We start from the raw sequence: 23,882 nt of genomic DNA on the forward strand, positions 1-23,882 counted from the left end.
CTCTTTAGATTTACTGTTAACACCTTTTAATCAGAGCTTGTTATTCCTACACAAATGATACTCAGCTGAGCCCACAAAGTTAGCCCACACATTAACTACAATCATCATTTTGTACATTACATCTTTAGTATTTCATTATCTTTTGACTCAAAGTTTTTACCTTTTGATCCCCATCCTTCATTTTTTTCTTCTATCCCCCACCTAATAATCATCTGATTATTTTTTATAATAGCTTGGGTTTTATTTGTTTGTTAGTGAGATAATGTTGTATTTGTCTTTCACTTAGCATATGCCCTTAAGGTTTATCCATGATGTCATAAATAATAGGGTTTCCTTTTTTTATTTTTATGACTAAATACTACCCATTTTGTATGTGTATCACAACTTCTTTACCCATTCATCCATTAATGGGTACTTAAGTTATTTCCATTTCTTGGCCGAATATAAATAATACTTCAGTTAATACATGGGTTTCAATATCTTTTAGATGTTTTATTCTTTGTGATAATACAGCATTGCATAATAATACATACTTATTCATTTATTATTTGCTTTTGTCTGTTTTTAATGTATGCTACCTTAGAACATGGGCTTTATTATATCCCCAGAACAGTGGCTGGCTCATAATGGGTGCTCAGTAATTATTTTAATTGTTTTTAGAATGACTAGGTGAACAGTTGAATGAAACAGTGGTATAAACTTGCATTTCCCAAAGTTCTTCCAACACAGGTGATTGTAAGAATTCCCTGGGCAGAGCTTTTAAAAGATGCAACTGCGTGGTTTATAAATTTAGAGATTCTCATCATTAGTGTGAGACTTGAAATCCAGAATCAGATATTCTACCTTTCCAAGAGATGTTAGAACAACTGACCATAGGGAAGGATTTTTGAAAAAGCTGCCTTAGTGACTTATAGTCCCTAAAAAGTTGTACACTAAAAATAATTATCAAAACAATAGAGACCTATCCTTCATCCCTGCCAATTTGAGACAAATAAAAATATAACAAAGCATTTAGAACAATCAAATAGATAATTCAGTAATTCTCATTTAAAATATTTCCTTCTTATAATTCCACCACTGCCCCCAGTTTTCTCCCACTATGCTCCTTAGGTTTTTCTGAGATATGCGCCTCACAAAGGCTGAACATTTCTTTTGGCTAGATATTTCTTTCAAATTAAGAAAAAGTAATAGCCATTGGAAATAAAAAAGAAACATTTGGGAAATTGTCAGACTCCCTTTTGCCACTGGAGTCTTTAATTTAAAGACCACATTGGGGGACACGAACCAAGATGACATCAAAAGAGGTAATTTGCTTTACTCCTGAGAAGATGATCTAACAGATAATCAGAGAGACACTATACTTAGTCACGTGACTTGGAGCAAAACTGGTGCACCTTTTTAACATCAAAAATCAACATAGACTGTGATAGAAAATAGACAGAGAGACACACTGACACACTTCATTGAACAGGAGATAGATGGAGAGAAATACCAGGAGCCTATGGCCCAGGGTAGAGAACACATTGATAGGCTGCCAGGTCAGCCAGGGGCCCTGGAGAAGGAAGAGCAAAATAGTGTAAGGTACACACCCTTGATTGAGAGAAATTCATGTGGAGAAAGTAGGGAGCTCCCCCAGGCCTGATACCCATCTCCCATAAAAAGACACAGTTTGCTGAACTGTATTCCTCCTCCCCCACAATTCAGGACTGGTGCAGATCTCATAAAGCACACTAATGACACATAGACTGCAGAGTTGTAGATCTAGAACCCCAGAGAAGGACATCAGTGTGTCACAAACAGAAACCACTCCCAGAACATTTGTACCAATGCTGGACCCCTCCTGACTTCTCCTATGCTATGACTCAACAACTGCAAGATAATTTCCCCTGACTTTCAGAAGCCAGCAACAACCAAAAAGTTAAAATCAAATAAAACAAGAGTGCTTTCTCTTGTAAAAGTGCAGATAGGAAAATCTAAAACAGCAAAAGGGGCATCAATACATGGCACTTTGAGATCTCAAGGGAATATGACATCATAACAAGAGAACTACTACTCTTCAGAACCCAACCACAAAGAAATGGAAGATTTTATCTCCCTATCATACACAGAGTTTAAATTTTCTATAATAAATTCAAAGAGATTAAAGAAAACATAGGAAATCAAGTCAAAGTGATACAAGAAAACTCAGAAAAGGGCCTCCCTGGTGGCGCAGTGGTTGAGCGCTGGGTTGTGAAGCTGCCCGCAGCCTCTGCAGCGCCGGTTCCATCCCCGGCTGCTCCCTGGCCACCAGAGGAGGGTCCCACATGGCGCGCAGACCTCTCCTGCCGCCCGCTGCTCCCCTCAGCAGTGTACTTCGGTCCTTCTGCCTGCTCTGCTCCCTGCTCTGGCTCTGGTGAATTTTCTCACCCTCCCGTGCTTCTGACTATACCCAGTGCTTGCATAAACAAATAAATAAATAAATCTTTAAAAAAAGAAAGAAAGAAAAAAAAAAGAAAACTCAGAAAAACTAATCAAAGAGATACAGAAAAACTCAGAAAAATAAGTGAATGACCTAAGAAATAAAATTAGTGAATAGGAAATAGAATTGAATAACATAGATTCAAGATGTGGAAGTCTCAATAGATGAGATAAAAAATTCTAGAAAAAGCTAGAATAGGGAGGCAGAATAGACCAAATGTTGGATCAAATTGGTGATCTCAAAGATAGTAATGCACAGAAGTAGATTGTAATACAGTGGAAGAAGAGTGATACAGAAATCCCTCAAATATTGCCAACAGACACTTGAAAAATGCTCATCATCACTTATCATGAAGGAAATGCAAATCAAAACTACAATGAGATACCACCTCACATGTAGGAGATAGGCCCCTATAAAAAAGATCAAAACAAGAGTTAGCAAGGATGTGGGAAAAAAGGAACACACTGTTGGTGGGAATGTAGAGTGGTCCAACTCCTATGGAAAATAGTGTAGAGGATTCTCAAAATATTAAAAATAGATCTACCATGTCATCCTATGACCCACCAATCCTACCTCTATTTGAAGAATGCAAAAACACTCATTCAAAGGGATATATGCACTCCTACGTTCATTGCAGCACTACTTGCAAGAGCCAATAGCCAAGTTATGGAAACAAACTCAATACCCAATAACAATAAGTGGATCAAGAAGATGTGAGACACACACACACACACACACACACACACACACACACACACTCTTATCACCCTGATGATATGGATAGCACTGGAGAGGGTTATGCTAAGTGAAATAAGAAGGAGAAAGACAAGTACTGGATGATTTTGCTCATGTGAGATATAGAGAAACAAACAAAAAAAAAGCAGACAAAATAAACCAAACAAACCCTAAAAATATGGCTGTAGAATTAAGGCTAGGGTTGGAGAGCAAAAGCAAGAAGGGGAACACTGGATTATGCTGGAGGATTATGGATGCTTTGGTGCTGGGAGTGGTGTGGTGACATATATTAGAAGAGGTATGAAACTGAACCACTGCATCATAGATCAACCTTACCTCAATAAATAATAATGCAATATTTTTTTAAAGATTTATTTATTCATGCATACAAGAACCCGGGTACAGGCCAGAGGTGCGGGGGGTGAGAAGATTCACCAGAGACAGAGTGGGGAGCAGAACAGGCAGACTGACTGAAATACACTGCTGAGGGGAGCAGCGGGCGAGACAGGAGAGGTCTGCTGTGCCATGTGAGTATCTTGCCAGTCAGCCGGGATCAAACCAGCACTGCAGAGGCTGCAGACAGCTTCACAGTGCTGCGCTCAACCACTCAACCGTCTGTGCCACTGGGGGAAACCCAGTAATAATAAAATATTAAAAAGTATTTTCATCAAAAAAGTAAAGAGCATATTGGTTACATAATTATATTTTAATGTAACGCTAGATATAACTATCCTGGTGATACTAATTAAGGAGTTACATAGGGATTATGAAGATATACTGAAATGATTATAATAATCAGATGATATAATTAATATATGTTTCTCTGTTGACCTGAGAGTCATTGATGGGATCTCCACTCGGTAGCCTGGAGAATCTGGAAATACACTTTTGCAGCACCGTTGGACCTAGAATTGGCTTTGTGACATATGAAGCCAAAGGGACTGACTGTTACAAAAGCTTCTGCAAAATACTTTGTTTTCCTGGTAGAAATATACAACTTGACCAGCACTTCTTTCCTCTTGCCTGAGCTATTCATCCAGTTATAAGCGCATTTTTTTGTTTTTGTTTTTGTTTTTTTTTTGCAGTTGCAAAAGACATTTTGTGAACTTGAGGCTATAATTGTAGGAGAGGTCAATAGATACAGCCTAAGCCTAACGTGTGGTGCTGCTGAACCAAGCTAGTGTAAGCCTGTGTTCAGATTTCTTCTTATGTGGCAAAGAGAAACTTTGTTTTATTTAAGCTGCTGTTAACTCTTTCATTAGTTGCAACTAAGCACATCCCCAATGGATACAGTGCTCAAAATGCTCAGACATTACTTTTTTTATTTGCATTTAAAAATATATTTTACCTTGCAAAGAAATTTTGTGTGACTCTTTTTTATGGACTCCTAAATGACTAAAATTCAAACTCAATCAGAATTAGAGTTCATCTGCTAAAATTTTACCTTTTTACACACAGAGAGAGAGAGAGAGATTTAAGGAGAGTAAATGAATGACACAAGGCTATGCAACTAACAGTCATATTCTTTTATAAACTGCAGAACTTTGCATGGTTACACCTTCAGGTGGCAATTTCCTTTGTATAAGTCATAAGTCATAAGGTATATGAAGTACATGATGATAGACTATGAATGTCCTACAGCATCTCAATAGATTAACTGCCTGACAAGAAATATGTCTGCTCCTTACCCTGAGCATGGGAACTGCTGGCTGATGAATTCACAGAAGATATGAATGGAAGAATGCTGCCTGGGTGTGTGGGTAGCTGTTCTTCATCATAAGCACTTAAAGAGTCATTTTGTTGGGTGATTTTGGTCACTGATAGAGGCTGAGATTTCCAACACAGCAGTGAACTCATTATTTTTGTCTAAAAGACCAGCTCAGACGCCGCTGGAACATCTTTTTGGGATTTCTGTATCACTCACAACTAATGGGTCTGGGCTTGCCATTTGTATTTTCAAAGTGGATTCCAGTAGTATAATATTTTACATTGAAGATTTAAATGGGAAGGCTGTGGATGTTGAGAGTACAATATAGAACCCATTCACAAGATGTTTCTACTAAACTATATTTAATATGTGCATCGGTATCATGATGTTGACTGTATTTAATTCTATTGAATTTAAATGTGTGCCAAGGAGCCTATTAGAAGACTGGGCTATATCCTGAACAGTTATGAGTGGATCTCAGCTTAAATGTTATCTTCAGTGGGAATGTTCCGGGATCGTTCTGTCTGTGGCAGCCCCAAAAACCACTCCATTTTGTTTCTTCTAGGCTCTTATCACCATCTAAGGAATGTTTTTTTAATTTTGTTCCTTATTCATTATCTCTCTTCCCTTACTAGTGCTAGATGAGAGGCGGCAGGATCCATACAATCTTTTTCACTGTAGTGTCCTCAGCAAAGATGCCAAGCCTCTGAGTAGGAATTAAAAAAAATGTTTTTGAATAAATGAATGAATGATTATGATGGTCTCTCTAACAACTTTGGCTACTAAATCAAGTTAATAAATTGTCTTTTATAAAGGGGAGAGATGGAAGATGCATTCTTTCCACTTCTGGTGATGGCATTGCTAGGTGTGGTAACCGAACACTTGTGCGTCTAAGTGTAAAGAGTTGCAATAGAAATGTGTGGAAGAAACTTTGGCACAATTAGAACTATTGGCACATGACCTTGTCAAAATAAAACTCATGTGTGTGTGTGTGTGTGTGTGTGTGTGTGTGTGTATACACACATATAGGTCAGGCTTGTATAACTTGTTTTCAGTTGATTTGTCAGTGGTCTGTATTACTAAGGAAAAGACACACTTTTTAAATTGTGCTAGAATTATACAGAGTTTTTTCACATTTCACTGCATAGTATGTCATACATAACGTTTTTACAAGATTCACTTGATTCCTTGCTCCACGAATGCATTTGCATTGGTCTGAGACCCCAATATAAATAGTCTCGGAGACCAGGCCAGCATTAGCTTCTCTTTGGAAACCTGCAGGAAGCTTGATTGAAAGGAGACCAAGGGCACCTGCAACCACTTCATAACACAAAAAGAGCATGACATTGTGTCCTCGAGAAAAGAGCCCTTGGAGAGCCCCAAGGATCCTGCCCAACTGAGGGATGGACAGTCCTGTGGGAAGTGGTTCCTCCAACGCATTACTCAGCTCCAAAAAGCAGCTAAGCTGCCAGCAAACTAAATTTTTAGAGTAAGATAAACCGTAATTACAGATGTCAAGATTAGAGTTTGCTTTTTCTGCAAATTCCATGGGGTCTCTAAGTAACTTGATCTTTGAATTCCCGAGGTACTAAAATTCTACAGAGAAGAGATTGTTATCTTAATGTTGCTAGAATCCCCATGTCAAGCACTGCCAAGTAAAAAAATTAGCTTAATGACACACACTACAAGGAATATTTCTGGCTTTTCTTTTTTAGAGGACTGACATTTAAAACACATTTTTAAGCTGATAATTATAACTGCAAATTCTTCCCAAATTCTGTGAGTATGCAAGGTGCCTTGCCTGGGCTTAAAGAAACAAGTGTGTAATCACCAAAATTGGATTTGATTTTAGAAAGCCTTTTCACACACTACTTTTTAAAAGTATTTGTCACTTTAAAAGTGCTTGTCATTTTAACAGAGAAGCAGTTCCCAGAGATGCACTCTGCTGGAAGGCAAAGAACAGAGTCCTCATATTATTCAGAAATATGAAGTCACCTTCTCCTCTCTTCTTGCCCCAGTTCATTAATACTGATCAGAGAGGATCCTTGGAAACAGTATATAGATCAAATTACCATTGTCCCAGGTATGGAATAAGTTACCAATGCCCAAGAAATATGTTAGAACTAAAATGCTGTTTGAGTACAGACTCTCATGTCATAGAAACACAGGAGTACACACACACACACACAAACTGAAGCACTGAAACGTATCTCAACATCAAGCCCCCTTTCTGATGAGTGACATAAAACACAAAATTAGTAACTTGTGGATAAACTCAGTCTTTCCAGGTTTCTCCAGAATACCAAGAAATTCTTTCTCTCTATCTTTCTTCCTGGAGTGAGAAATAGCAGCATAGCCTCAGGGACATGAGTCCACTGCTGGCAATTTCAGATCCCTAGAAGCACTGGAAATGATGCAAAATCTGACAGCTCTGTTCTGCCTTAGATGATGAGGTTTGCTGCCTTGGCCCTCAACACTCTATGCAGCTCTTTACTGTAGCTCACTGTGTAAGGCCATACTTCCAAGGAATCCAGGTAGGAAATGGGAAAGAACCCCCCCGCCATACCACATGTGGGCATTATATAACTTTCTCTTTGCAACAAACACTGGTCCTTTTGCTGAGAAACCCTGATCAGTCTCACTATTTTGTTCTCCTTTCTGATTCTACCCCTCTTTCCCATCTCAACAAGTGTGTTGATTTTGAAAAACTCAATCTTTAGAAAAGTTCTAAGACTAATGTAATGAACATCTGTTTATCTTTTGTGTAGATACACCAATGGTTCAATTTTTGCCTCATTTACTTTCTCTGTCTTTCTGTCTCCACATGCACAACACTTATGGCGCCCTTTTTTCCTGAATCATTGCAGAGTTAGTTGTCTATATTATGGCATTGAGCCCTGAAGTACTTCACCATTATCTAAGAACAAGCATTCTTCTATCTTATCCCATTTGGGAATTTAAAATTGATATAATGTTTTTAGTAATATAAGTAATGTATACCTATATTTGAAGTTGTCCAGTTGTCCCAGAAATGTTCTTACTATTTTCCTTTTCTAATCTAGTATCCAGCTCACATCACTAACTACAGTTAATCATCATAGATCTTTACTTTCTTTTAATTAAGAATATCCATTCAGAGAATTGTTATCTTGTCAGAGAGCAGGAAAGGACAGGAGCTAGAAGTGGGGAAAGAAAAAAAAAATTACTTTGTTCTTTAGGCTTTGATCTTGGTTTTCAAGGGTCAAAAGCCGAGAGATCAATTCTTTTGTACTATTTGCATTTTTGCTTTTAGATGTCTATCCTGCCAGCAGTGAATACCAGCAGAGGATCGTTGGAGGGAGGAAAAACCATGCCTGCTAGTATTATACTTGCCAATTAGTGCTATTACAGAAAAATGGATTTGTGTCGCCCAATAAAGTGGCTTTTTCTCATTGGAAAGGTTTTTATACTTCCCCCAGTGCCATCTTGTTCTGCCTATAGAATTCATTCTCCACAGAATTCATTCTCTCTCAGTCTCTCCCTCTCTTTTCTCCCCTCCCCTGTCATGCCCTCTCTTGCACTTCCCTCTCCTCCATCCTACCCTTCTCCCCTCCCTTCCTCCCTCTGTCTCTCTATCTTCTCTCTCCCCCAGCCTCCCTCTCTCTCCTGATTCCCTTCCTACTGGTATGTTATTGCAATTGATGCCAAAGAGCAAACACTTGTAGTTGGCTTCTTTGAGGGTCATTTTGGCCACTGACTGAATTTACAAGGATGATCATGTGAATCAGATATGAAATCAATATTTCAGGCGGAAATTTATATGACCCTGGTGATAAGGTGAATTGCTTTCACATTATGTAGCTAACAGCATCAGTAGCAGCCTCAACTACAGCAAGTTAAGAGTGTTCTTTGCTTTTTGATAGTGCTGAAACTGTCTTTTAGAAGATGAGCTCAGTTTATTCATTAGAACTGATAACTTGTGAACCTTAAATCAGTTGCAGTTTTTCAACATGACAACCTCGCTACCTTTGAGAGGCTTAAATGATAAAGTCAACAACTTTATGACAATGAACTGATGGCCCTTTGTGCTGTTCTAAGAAGTATTATATTTGACATCAGGGAGATGTTGTGTAAGTACTTCAGTGATGGAAACACAGAAGAGTAATTATTCCTGTTAAAGTAATAACATAAAAAAAATTGAACACAGGAATTTACTCAACTAACTCTTGAAATATGCTTTACTTCTGCCAGAATATTCAGTTAGAAAAATGTCTTTTCTCTGAAAGAATAGTCACAGATTTGTCTATGCACCTATATTTGCTATATATCTCTAGCATAAAAGAGTTATAGCATATTATACATAGAACTCTTACAATTCAATAATAAGAACACAAACAACCCAATTAAAAATGGACAAAAGATCAACGAGGAACTTTGGTTAATAAGCTAATAAACAGGTGCTCAGTAACATTAGTCATCACAGTTACATGTAAACTAGAGTGAGATACCACTTCACGCCTGCTAAAATGTCTAAAATTAAAAAGATTGCCAATGCCAAGTATCAGTGACCCAAATGCACAACATGTGAATATATTAGTATGGCCACATAGTAAAATAAAACTCAGCAAAGCAACAGAAAGGGATGAGTCTCAAAATAACTACATGGAGTGAAAAAAAGTCAGACAAAAAAAGAAAATGTATTATGGATTCCTTTCTTATAAGCTGGGCCAACCTTTCTTATAAAATCCTAGAAAATGCAAAATAATCTAGAGGCAGAAGCACAGCAGTAGGTGCCTAAGGCTGGTGATAAGGAGGAGTGTGTTGGGAGAGAGGTGGATTACACAAGGGTGTAAGGGAATTTTGGGGGAACTTCGGGGGATGATGCAGGTGTTCAGTATCCTGATTGTGGTGATGGTTCCACAGGTGTATAGATATGTCAAAACTCATATGAACAATACTTTAATAAAGCTGTTTTATAAAAAAACAAAGCTTAGATTAAGGGAAAATATTTGCAGTATGTGAGGCTGAATAGGGACTAATATACAGGATATTAAAAATACAAATGTTTCCATAGATTAAAAAGGAAAAAAGACAACCCAGTAGGAAATGAGCATTTTTTTCTAATGGGATATATATCTGAAGCCAGTGGCACAAAAGTGAAACCAGGAGGAAAGTAAACGGAGTTACAGGGATCTAACATCCTTGAGTTTCTTGGAAAGTGGCAAACATACTCATATAAGATTTAAGTATGTTAAGAATACTTTTCAGGAAAATCATTATAATATAAAAATATATGACTAACAAGTTAATAGAGCATGGAAAAAATAATAAAACTGCTCTTTAAATGCTTCACCTCCCAAGAGTTTAAATCTTTCCCATTCTCTAACCATGGCTAGTGTTCAAAAAGGGACAAATGTATAGGTTACTTTTCCCTTTTTCCTGGTTTGTGTGTGTGTGTGTGCACTTCATTTGCTTTTGTTTTTGCTGCTTCTGCCTTTTACTCTTGTTGCGGTTCTTATTTCTACGACTAATTATTTGCTCTATGCTAGAAGGAAAATTATAAAAGAAAATTGAATCTGTTATTTACCCAGCCCATGTAAATACCTTAACTGAGGGTTTGAAACTCTTTTTAAATGCATGATACATGTCTTCTGTAGTTTTGTTTGTATATTAGTGTCTTTTTAAAGTTGGTAACTGAAAGTTAACTGATATTTGCTGTATTTGCCTTTAAAATTTGTTACAGGAACATATATAGAGTCTCATTATATGGATATATTTTGGTTCCTTGGCCTTAAGCCCTACACTCATTAGTTTGCCTAGTCCTTTTCCTGCTCAGTCATGACTGGGGAATGCCAGAGGGTCAGGTGACAGTTTACTTATTTAGACTTAAATATACAATATCTCAAAAATAGATAATAATGACTTTTATCAAGTTGATATGTGGTTATTCACATATTTACTCATGTTTTATTACCTCCTAGTTCTCTGTACTTGACCTGGGATCATTTTCCTCCCACTTGAATAATTTAACTACATTATTTCTCTTTTAGTGAGTCTGATGCTAACAAATGTTCTCAGTATTGTATGATGATATCTTCATGTTACCTTCATTTTAAAAGGATAATTTTGATGAGCAATGAATTAATAATTGACATTCATTTTCTTTCAGCTTTTCATTGTCTTCTGTCTTCTTTCATTGATGTTAAGAAGTCAGTCTTTTTCTTTCAGAAGACTTTATTGTTGAGGATCATTACACAGTTTGTGCATTATTCTTTATGTACCACAAATCTAAAAAATCATGCCATTGTGGTTCTTTTTTAAAAATGATGTATTTATTTATATATACAAGAACTGGGGTACAGGCCAGAGACATGGGGTGTGTATGTGAGAGAGAGGATTCACCAGAGACAGAATGGAGAACAGAATAGGCAGACTGACTGAAATACCCTACTGAAGGGAGCAGCAGGTGAGACAGGAGAGGTCTTCTGTGCCATGTGCTGGCTGGGGATCGACCATATGCAGCAGAGGCTGTGGATAACTTCACAGTGCTGTGCTTAACCCCTTGTGCCACAAGGAAGGCCCTGTGGTTCTTTTCTAGACAGTTATTCCAAAGACTTTCCAGCTTAAAATTTGGAGGCAAATTTTCCTTAATTGGTTATCAAGTACCAATATCTTCAAATTTAGAATATATATATATGTATGTATGTACATATTTTACATCATTGTTCATTTTTGTACAATGTCCGATTTCCCCTGTCAAGTGTAATCCCCGTAAAATTCTCACCACCAGGTTACCAGTGAACCATCATCATAGTCCCTTGTATTCTTCCTACACCCTGTTTTAACCCCTCTCTTTCTCTCCCTCCCCTGCAGAATGTCTCTGCTTTATATTTTCCTGCTAGTTTTGTCTTTTTCCTTTTCCTTTTTTTTCTTGATCCCTTATTTTGTTCCCCTATATGCCTCCTATAAGTGAAACCATCCAAATATGTTTCTTTTTCCTTCTGTCTTAATTCACTGAGCATAAGCCCTTCCAGCTCGCAGCCATGCTGCAAGTGGCATGAGTTTATCTTTTTTGATTGCTGAATAGTATTCTATTGTGTGTGTGTGTGTGTGTGTGTGTGTGTGTGTGTATCACGTCTTCTTGATCTAGTCATCTATTTTGGGGCATTTAGGATGTCTCCTTAGCTCACCTATTATGAATAGTGCTGCAGTAAACATAGGGGTGCAGGTATCCTTTTGAATTAATGTTTTTGGGTCCTTTGAGTAGATACCTAGTAGTAGAATTGCTGAGTCATATGGTATGAGGAATCTCCACACAGCTTTTCATAGTGGTTGGACTGGTTTACATTCCCACCAGCAATGTAGGAGAGTTCCTTTTTCTTTCACATCCTCGCCAACATTTGTTGTTGCCAGTTTTTTTAATATATGCCATTCTCATTGGTGTAAGGTAGTATTTCATTGTGATTTTGACTTGAATCAGACAAGAGAAAGACATACAAGGAATCCAATTAGGATAAACAAAAGTAAAACTATCACTATTTGCAGACATTATGATAATATATACATAGAAAACCCTAAAAACTCTATAGAAAAACTAAATAAACAGTTTAGTAAAGTAGCAGGCCACAAAATCAACCCACAAAAATCAGCAGACTTCCTATATGCAAACAATCAATCTAAAGAAGAAGAAATTAAGAAAACCATCCTATTTACGATTGAAAGTGAAGGTCTTTTATTTCTCCTTTCTATCTAATCAGTCCCTTCTTTAGAGATCATTGTTGCTATTGGCTAGTACTGCCACCTTCTATGCACTCATATCAATATAGATGTGTATGTGTCTATATAAAGGTAAAAATTAATAGGACCACCCAGTACATGTTGTACTGCAATCTTTCCCTCTTAGTGTATTTGCTAAGTTTTCTATGACAGGAGCTACAACTGAACCCTATTCTTTTAAAATGCTGCATAGTGTGTTTTCAAAACAAGAACCATGCTAAAATGTATGTCTACTATGTGCTATGTATCAGGTGATGTTCTGGTCCTTTAAGAGTAGCATCTCATTTAATTATTACTAGAGTCTACAAAGAAGGAAATTTTCTTTTCTTTTTCTTCTCACTGAGATGCTAAGATGTTTGGCTAAAGTCATGTCACTTAAAAGCAGTAAAACTAAAATATACCCCCAAGCAGCCTAGTTCTAAAGACTGTTCCAACCGCTACATCCTACTCCTAGTATAAATATATCATATTTTATTTAGTATTCTTCAATTCATAGACATTTTGGTTGCCCCAATTTTAGGTTATTATAAATGATATTTAATTGAAAATCCCTGTTTATATGCTTTGTGTGTATATGCAAACATTTCTGTTGGCTAGAACACTAAAAATGTACTATCTGGGTCCAAAGGCATGTAGTTTTAAAGTGTGATAGTTTAGGTAAAAGGAGTACTATTGCAATTGTTTAATTATTGACCTTGACCATCACCAAATTCAGAGCAAGATAAGACAGGTACATCTGAAAGACTTGAAAATGTCTGAATTCTCAAGCCTAATTTAGTTTTTCATAATGTGATCTCATCCTTTGTTTCACAGTCCCTCCAAGACTCCTCCCTAATCTACCCAAGGAGAGTTGCCTAGTCCACAAGTCATTCTGCCCAAAATTACTGTTTATTTCATTTGCATTTGACTTGTCTCATCATGATGCAATTAGCATGCAAAGGAGGTCCAAATGCCAAGAGGGTTGTAAATGGGACCAAAGTTCCATCTCATTGGGACCTCCTTGGGTCTCTTTGGTTGTTTGGACTCTAACAACAGTCTTGGTTGTGCTTATTCTAGTGGTCACAAGAATTTGAACAGCTTCTCTGCCTTTTCTTGCTTACTTAAAGATCTCCTTAACCTATACTCTTTTCTGCCCTAAATTTTCTAATTTAAATCCTTACTTTTACTTACTTTCCTTACTCACTAATCTTGCTATCTTTCTGTCCTCCACCACACATATTTGTCTTCTGAAAAATACTGGACACTCAACACAGATGTCATTTATCCAAAGTCACACATTTATGTTAAGTATTTCATAAAGATTGGCACCTTTGTGGAATTCAGAGTGCTGGAATTTCTGAATGGTCAAGTGTTTTTGCCTTGATTTACTTGAAATGCAAGCAGAGATTCTCATTTATGTGCCCTGGACATGGCGTGAACAAGGGATTTGTTATAGAGAGTACAAATTTATATTTAATATGAATTCATCTTTCCCTTGGGATCTACATGTGAGGTTTTCACTGAGTAAGCAAAAAAGGACATTTTTATAAGGGGGTGACTGTGATAATTTTCAGAGATGATAAAATTTAAACTATGCTATTGGTAGAATTGTATTCAGTATTCTTTTTGTTTCCATTTTAAAATGATATATACTTCACTGGCCTCTTAATGAATTCTAGATATTGTATTTTGTTCCTTTTCCATTAAATAAAGTGCTAGTAAAGAGTCTACAAGCAAAATTCGGTTACAGGCCTCCTTATGTATGCCACACAACTCCCTCCGTCAAACATTTTTTTTTTCATTTTAGCTCTCCATAGACTCTTTAAATAATGACCTTTTTCAATCTCCGTAAAGACAGACATAAAATAAAAGTCTTACCATTGAGATAAAGTCAACTACTGAAAAAAATTCTTCTCCACCCATCGGAGCCAGGGGTCCACAAGGACAGGGACCTTCTTCCCAGAGGGGACAGTCTGCCTGTGAGCTGAACAGTAAATCAGCTGTAATCAGACATAAACCATCAGTGGAGATAGTTTAGTGGAATCAAGGGATCTTCCCGACAACAGTACTTCCAGTTATTGTTGCTGGTTCTGCCACAAAAGCATTTCAAGTTCTGGGGCATTTCCCAGATTTGCACCATCTTTTGTGGTCTCCTTTTTGGTAGGAGAATACCCAAGGTTAAGTAACACAACTCAAAGGCAGTCCTGTTGTGGACAATGAACTAGAGAAGATAAGTGAATAGTTCTATTTATACTGATTAGATTTGAGGCACACATTCTGTTTCCTATTAAATCTCATGTCCTAAAAAATACATTTTTGAAAAAGAAAAACACTAGACAAATATTAAACAAAGAAGTTTTGGCCTAGGGGTTATGTTTCAGTGCTATCATTCCTAGGGCCTGAGTTTGATCCCCAGCCAGGGAGCTAATCCACATGGCACAGCAAACCTCTCCTCTCTCACCCACTGCTCCCTTTACTAGTGTATTTCAGTAAAACTGCCTGTTCTGTTCCCCCGCTCTGTCTGTGATCCTCTCACCCCCTGCAACTAGGCCTTGACCTATATCCCAGTTCTACTATGCACCAAATAAATAAATAAATAAATAAATAAACAAATAAAATAAATAAATAAATGAATGAAATTAAAAAAAAAAAGAAGTTTCTATCTTCGTTGAAGTTCCTATTTTGTACTCTCATGGCCAATCAGCCATTGTCAGGCCAGACTAACTGAAAAAGGCAAAAGATGTCCATCATCTAATTTTCAATTTAAGTTTTAGACATTGCCCTTTTTTCTGGTGATTAAAGTACTATCACTAACAGACATAATTTTGAAATTATTTCCTTTTGATTGCTGAGGACTCTTGTTTTCCACAGGAACAAGATAGTATCCTCACAAAAGGTTAAATAATCTTTGTCATCAAAACAGTGCATTTTCACTGAGGAAAACATTATTTTGTGGTTGTAAAAATCTATAAATTTTTATAGCTACTACCCTGCAGCTTATATATATATATATAGATAGATAGATAGATAGATAGATAGATAGATAATATTCGTCTCTCTATTTAGACATCTATACCTATAGTGCTAGTTCTATCTATCTACCTACCTACCTGCCCACCTATCTACCTACCTGCTATATGTGGAAGTTTCCATAGGAAAAGCTAACTCTGTTTATCCTATTGATGTGATAGGCAGGCAAACTTTGCGGGAATTGTTTCCTTTCACACTTCATAATCAGAAAACTATCATACCCCACTTCCCTATGGCACATGAGTGTATGGAAGGATGTCAAAAGAAATCTTTTACCATATATTGACATTATGAGCTATAAGAGCCATATTTGTGCCTCACTCTTAGTCTTGCTTCCAAACCAGCTGAATCCAAGAGGTGTCTGAATAATTCTATCTACAGCTATCATTGAAATTTCTTTTGAACTTTCTGCTGCATATTAATGAATAAACTTTTTTTTTAACTGAATTGCTGCTGGAAAATGTTATTAAATAGGGAAAAAGCTTTTATGGACAGAATTTCCTCAAGCAGGAGAACATATTCAAATCATTGTGAATTCTGAACTGGTAGTATGTTTCAGATTAAGATCCACCTAAACAGATTTCTATTTTTATTTCATTTAGGTATAGATTTTACAATGGAATTATTGGTTTGTTTGACCATTCCATTAAAAGAAAGATAATTTAAAATATATATGGAGTTTCTTTGAATTATTTTTGACATTGTCTATAATAGAATGAGACTGACTTCCCAAGCTACAAATAGTAATCACTTTCAGCTTGCTGCTATGCATCACTGAGAATGGAGCACCATCCTGAACTTGAGGCAATTTAATTGCTGCCCTGACATTTTGCTGACCCAGGCTTCCTAGAGCTGCTGTTCAGACTCCTTGAGTAGCCTGCGCATCTGTAAATATTGCCTATGTCTGGATACCTGTACAGAGAGCTCTTCTTTCAGACCGGATTCCTTCAGATTTTAATTCATACCTGGTTCTAGACTGAGTTTTACATACCCATTTGGGTCCCAAATACTGAACCTTGACCTTGGGAGTCATGTCTAGAACTTATCAATGTCTTATACTCCCAATCCTAGTTGTACCTGTCCCCAGTTTCTCTCTCTGCCCATTAGTTTGTGCCTTTAACAAACTTCACCGGAATTTAACAAGCATATCCTCAGGAAAGGAAAAATGCAAACAAACTTGAGTGTGACTCTCAAACAATAGGTAAATAAATCTACTTCAATAATCTCTGAAAGTAAATCTAATAGTTTTAAGTTACATTTTCTGTAGACATATGATATGCTCCTTTCTGTTTACTTTGATAACTGTGAACTGATTAAATTTCCAGATGCATTGAAATAGTGATTAAGTTATAAGCCACTGGATGTCACTCTTAAGCTATGCAAGAGTGGCTACAATAGAGATTTTCAATAGTGAATTGAAAGTGGACAGTTAAGAGATCTAGCCAGGGATATAAACCATTTTAATTGTTGGGGGTAGTAGGTACATTTGCAATGTCAGTGAGCAAAGTTTGTCCTTAGGATCTTATGTATTTTCTCTGGACTCATTTCTCAGTGGCAGTTAAACAGGAGACTAATAATCATAGAAAATTCCCTTACACCTAAAAACCAAAAGGACATTCATTCATCCACTCTATATGTACATTAATCACATGCCATAAGCAGATTATTGGACTAGTGAACAATGGGATTATTAGAAAAAGTGAATTTACATCATGCTTACACTTAACTTACTGGAATTCAACCATGATAAAAGAAAATGAAAGAAAATTCTGCCTGTTATACCTCTCAGTGAATTTATGCCTCATAGTGATTTTACCTCTTTTTTCTCAGCCTCAAGCTTTGATTTTTTGCATTCTGTTTTATGACACTGGAGCTGGGAATAGGCAAACTACATTTCTTAGCCTTCTCTGCTGACTGACTTCTGATCAGTTTCTGCCTATTATGAGAGTAGAAGGTAATAGGAGGGCAGAAGGAATAGTCTTCACTTTTTCGGTTCTGGTAAGTTTCCCATAGCCTCCGGTTTACTTCTGCATTTTCAGCACCATTTCTACTATGGCCCCTTCTGAGGTGCCAGTGCCAACTGTGTCATTCTTCCTCTTGGGGCTCTCTATCAGAGTCTAAGGAGCAGTCATGTGACATCCTCCTCAGGAATATCTGGTCCTGTTGAGCAGTGAGTGGCACCTTGGGGTCAGCTCTGTGGAGACACTTCTTTCAAGCTCCATGTTCTGGTCACATCATTTCCTCTCCTGACCTGAGAGTGGTAGTGGCTTCTGGAGCTGTAAATACCAAGATTACCTTAGCAACCCTTTTTTTGCTCCTTTAGCCTCTTAATTGCTACATAATGATCCCCTGTATTATTTCTGTCTGAAACACCTAGCATGGTTTTTGATTCCCTGACTGGATCCTGCCTTTAGTGAGCATGACATGAAAGATATGAATGTTCTCTTGCCACATTCAGTATCAAAGTTTGTGTTCTTCTCCTGGTTGAGACATCTTGTGACACTAACGAGATTCCGGTATTCATATTTTTCAAAAGGTATGGGCCTTGGTCACAAGAAAACTAACACTTAGCCAATAAAGATTACAATATAAAGCTTCATACAAATAAAAGGATGATATATTGACCTGTTCCAATACCAAAGGAAACCTGGCTTATTGATCTCGGCCCTTTCCAAGTAATTTCCAAAGATGATTTGGCCATATAAAATGTATTACTTTCTTATTGGTTTTAGACACTGAACTACTCCTAACATATATATCCATATTGCAATTTTGGAAAGTTGAGTGGCAGAATAGTTCTTACCTTTTGGAACTTTTAATCTAATAGGAGGATTAAGGAATGGGTAAACAGAGAGATAATACATGACAGTGTAGGAGCAACACACAAGTACAGACCCATTTGTCATCTATTCATACTCAGACTTCAGGAAATAGATTGAAAGAGTAAAAGGAGAACAGAGAACATGATGCACTGATTCTGCTAGAAATTTTATCTACTCCTTGCAGAAAGCAAAAAATTATTATTATTACTATTTTGGTTTCAAAGACCAATTTTGAAGAAGGTGCTTGTCTAGTTATGGAGTTTTGCTTAGGATAGAACCTTATCTTCTCCTGATATGTTTCAGTGATATTTTATTTCAGTTTTTCTCTGTGTTGGTGGGGAACATCTGATTCCTTCCTCAAGGACCCTCAATAATACACTCTTTAAAGATTTAATAGACCAGTGCTAATTCTTCATTTTGTGCTATCAGATTTTTCTTATTCAGTTTGTTTGTCTGATTTCTTCTCCCTATAAAGCACATGATTATAGTTGCTGGTTCCAATTTCATCGTCCCCATGCCTTCATGTCTCACTTCTTGAACTGATGAAATAATCATTGTCCTTTCAACACAGAATACTGGGTTTAGAAAGACAAGAAAAAGAAATCTTCCAACTCTGGTGCTGGGACCATCAGTCCATGGGAGCGTTTGAACGTCAGTACGTTTCATCCTCTTACTAGGTCATTTATCTTTGAAGGTGGTGATACACTGTGGTGAGAGATGACCTCATGTTGAGGGATGTCTTCACAAGTTATCATTTGAAGAAGTGGCTTTTGAAAAATAAGGAGGAGATATAGGAGGAGGATTAGCAGTGGACTCTTTTGGAATTCAGCATGTTTTCAAAACATATTTGCCTAGAATTCTTCAGGGATTCTTTAAAGGAGAGGAGCAAGAAGAAAATAGAGAGCTTGAGGCTAGAGAGAATATTTGTTGCTTCCCTGCCCTCCATGATTTGAGCTTATTTGAAGTTTTTTGTCCTGCCAAGTGACTTAGTATAAAGGAATTCCCCCAGTTTTGAAAAGCATTGGGGGTGTAGAACAAATTTTCCCTGAAAAATGCCCCTCCTATTACTTTGAACTATATCAAAGCACACTCCATGCATAATTCAGTGTGCTTATTTCCTTTTTATGGCAACTCATTCCAGATGAATGTGACAACCTGAGAGGTACTAATACAATGGAAGTAATAAAGTTTTTTAAAACTGGTTTTACTTTACCCTAAAACAAAATATCCATGTAACTATAGCTTGCTGAGTAGAATGTAAAGCTTTTTACAAATGAAGGACCTAATGAGATACTGATATGTTTTGAATATCGGTGCATGAGATTGTTAGAAGAACTTGGCTGCCTTACAGCATTACGTTATAGGCAAACTTCAGCATGGAGTAATACAATTCATACACACCTTAATAGGAACCTCCTGGCTGTGACTCACAGCAAAAATGAAGCCAAACTCTCCAGTATATAGTGCTTGTTCAAGTTCCTGGATTTAAATCTGGAGACTTATTTACTTTGCATATGTCTTCTGAAATGAATGATATCATGGTGACTAGGGTCCCATGTATAGAACACTAATGGAGAGTTAGGAGAGACTTTACCTTTCAAAAAAATCAATGTCAAAGATTTTCAGAAGGCAAGTCAGATGAGACTTTATTTTCAAACAGAAAAGACATAGACCAGAACTCATGGAGAGAAAGTCATTGGAGGAATTTAGCTTAATTTTGAAGTCATCTAAGCATCATCGGTGGAGAAATATAGTGCTAGATTCCAAAAGAGAAAAAATAACTAAAGGAGTTAAATCTTAGCCTGTAACACCATAACTATAAGAGTATTTAAAAGGATTTCAAACTTGCAGTGAATTATTTTAAAAATGTCAAACCAGCTGTTACTGTCACTTGGGTTAGACAACTGATTGATTGACTAGTCATTTTGCTATCTTATAAAAATGAAACTGGGAATAAGTTTAATGTTAGTCTCATCTATGTAACATAATTAAGTTGCTTCAGGGCAATCAAATTAATATGTTTTACTCTCCCCACAACTGATTGTGTTAAAGGTAATTTGATCCATAATGATGCAGCAAAATTCTGTTTCTAAGACAGGCCTCCAAGGCTGGTTCAAATATGGTTATTTTAGTTGTGAAAACAGTCTCAGTCTCCATGACCTAAGCAATACAGGTGGTTGGGGCAATTCTCCAAGTACTCTAATTCAGAGAAAACATTGGCTCTTCTGGAAATTACCTGGGTCATTTGACATATGTTTTACTTGAGCTAGTTCAATAATTTTTCCAATTCTCTACTTAGCTTTTGCCAGAAAGACACAACCAGTGATGTCTGGCATAAAAATATAAGCTATCAGTGGAAATTTTTCTTTATCTTGCTTTTTCTGGGTTGTGAGGCACAGTCTTACCTAGTATTAGGAAGTGTATTGTTGACCTAGGTCTACAACCCACTGGAAGTGTGAGAGGTGACATAACAAAGATTTCTAACTGTCCTAGGTCAGGAACCAGAATGTCACAGTACTTTGCAGTCAGACTTACAGATGAGGATCATCCATGTCAATGATTTTCAAAATTCATACTTATCTCTAGATCTAATCATCAGGATTTACTAAGTCAGAAAAAAATAAATATTTCAGTAGGAAATACAAACCTAATACCAGGATAAGAAGGCCAAATTAAATGCTAGAGCATAAGACAATACTGCATGGTGGACATTATGACAAATTAGAATATCCTTTCCTGGTCTAAAAAAGGCATCCACTACTCATCTCCAGCAAATGAATACTGTATGCAAATATAGTCCCAGTCTTCCATTAAAAAAAAAAAAGGTCAGAAACTCACATCTTCACATGAAATTTCCCAGTGTTTAAATATCAGTAACCTCTTGGAGGTTGTGTGAGCCAATTAACAGCACCCTCTCTTTCCCTCGAGTTCACTATCAATTGAGAAATGACACAGGAATAAGACAGATGGAGATCAAGATGTCAACACTCTTACTGATAAAACTGATGGAAGAATAGGCAGAAATCTGCAAATGTATCTTTTAATTACCACCCTCCTTAGAAGAAATCTTGGGTATGCCGATCTTCCTTACAAGGGGAGAAAGGTGAAAAAACAGAAGAGAGGGATCATAGTTTTCTCAATTATTAATAGAACAACTCTACCATTAAGAAAGAGAGATCTGAAAACATCAGTTTTAACCTCATACCAGAGTGAGAAATCAGAGAGCTCCACCACCACCAAATACACCTAAAAATACAAGGAAAAAAGTCCAGGAGAATAACAATTCCACCTTACTAACAGCAAGTTGTTTTTAAAAAATGCGCTTCAGTGGCAACACAATGACACTCAGCCCACAGACCTCCAATTTACAACCTCAGGTTTATTTTTGTCCTGTTTTGAAATTTGTCAGTTAGTTGCAATTTTTAGAATTAAAAAAATGCGGGAATATTGTAAGAATAAATACTAAAAATAAAATTTTCTTCACTTTTGTAAAATCTCAGCCTGTCTCTTAGAATACTTTTCGAAGGTTTTATACAGTGATTGGGTAACTGACTGCCTCCACTGGTTTGGCTTTCTCAGCATTATGTATCAGGAGACAGATTTCAGTTTATATCCAGCTCTGTTCTCTCTATTTACCCAACCCCATCAAGACAGTATTCACTGTTTACAGCCCTGGTTCCCACTTCACATGTCTGTCCCACTTACACTTTAGTTTCATATCTGCTAAGACTGTTACCTACCACTTTCTATCCTTGCCCCACCCTTCTGTTCTAACATCTGAAGTCGTTTTCCTGGTGACTGTTTTGACTTGTCCATTATTCTACGCTTTCTCCTCCCCTCTGCATTTCCAACCTTGCTCCCTTGAGGTACTTTGAGTAAACACTCCACTAGGTTCAGCACGAGAGACACTCTCCTGCCTCCCCTACACTGTGTGGTTCTCCCATTAGGCTTACTCCAGACCCTCCAACAGGAAATGGCATTCATAGTTTTTCCATTCTCGGTGGTTCTGGAAATGTTTATTAAATACATTTTACATTGAGTGGACCACTGGCTGGGGCAGTGATATTCATCAAAACAGGATCAGTTTTGTTCTAATGGTTTGGTGTTGTAAGTAAGTTTCTTATTCAGCAGAGAGAGAAAACAAACTCATCCTTGATGGAAATATCTTAAGAAAAGACATTTCTTCCCTAATATGACTGAATCTCAGGACTTTCCCCCTTAAATCTAGCTTTCATTTTTGTAAACTTCTCTTTTAGAATCAAAATTGACTGAAAAAGTTTTTTAATTTCATTGTAGTGGTGGTTTGGGGCATTTTTGATGTGTAGCCTTAATTCACTGCTTGCTCTTTGATTTGTTTTTGATTATTCAAGAGCTGTTTTTTCAGGCAAATGATGCCCAAATATTAAAATGATGTCCCATTCCTTGCATACTATGCCTGGAATTTCCTCATCTGGAGCTTTCTTCCACCAGTATTCAAGGGAGGTCTAGAGGGTCAGAGTGCTTTGAAGGGGGTGCTAAACAGGATGCTGGAATTCAGGCCTCATGTTGCCTGTTTTGTTCTAAGATGGCCTGATTGGATAGATTTACTATCTATGTGTGGGGGCACAGGGAAAATCATCTCAGCTTTGGCTTCTCAGACTGCTTAGCTATGGGTCTTGAACTTCTGCTCCTGCCAGCACAGCCCAGCAGGAATGTTAATCTCCACATGGCAGGCAGAAGGCCAGAAGATTTGGACCCTCTTATCAGAGGCTATGCAATGAGTCAGACCAGGAGTCATAGGCTCTAACTAGGTCGAACCCCAAGCATGCAGCATGCACCAAAACTCAACTCCCAGTTCACTTCCATTTATTGAGTATCTATCACGATTTTGGTTTTGGAGTTATACTAAAAGCTTTACATATATTATCTTCTTTAATTTAGTTCTGGCTGTGACCTTGACACCAGGATCTCAAGGATGAGGAAACTCAGGCTCAGAGTGGTTAAAGATATATACAAGGTCATGCAACTTGTTGGTAGCAGATCTAGGATTTTCACTCTGGGTATCACATCCATACCTGTCAAACACTGCCCACAGGTCTTTTTCCTAGAAAACTGGAAACTATAATATCTTACCTGTTTTTAAAAAACTACCCAAATGGATTCAGAGCTGCCATTCATAGGGAGGCCTTCATATGTTTTACCCAGAGCCCTCAGTTAGGGACTGTCTTAGTATGCTAGGGATGACAAAATACCATAAAGTGGATGACTTGAACAGCAAAAACATACTTCTTCACAGATCTAGAGGTTGGAAGATCAAGATGTCTCTAGGTTTGGTTTCTTCTGAAACTTTTCTGCCTGGTTTCTGGATGACTGTCTTCTCCCTGTATCCACACATGGTTGTCTTCTCTATGTGCAT

Source organism: Talpa occidentalis, unplaced genomic scaffold (genome assembly GCF_014898055.3).
Source record: "Talpa occidentalis isolate TD23 unplaced genomic scaffold, MPIMG_talOcc4v2.1 talOcc4.9, whole genome shotgun sequence".
Classification (NCBI taxonomy): domain Eukaryota; kingdom Metazoa; phylum Chordata; class Mammalia; order Eulipotyphla; family Talpidae; genus Talpa; species Talpa occidentalis.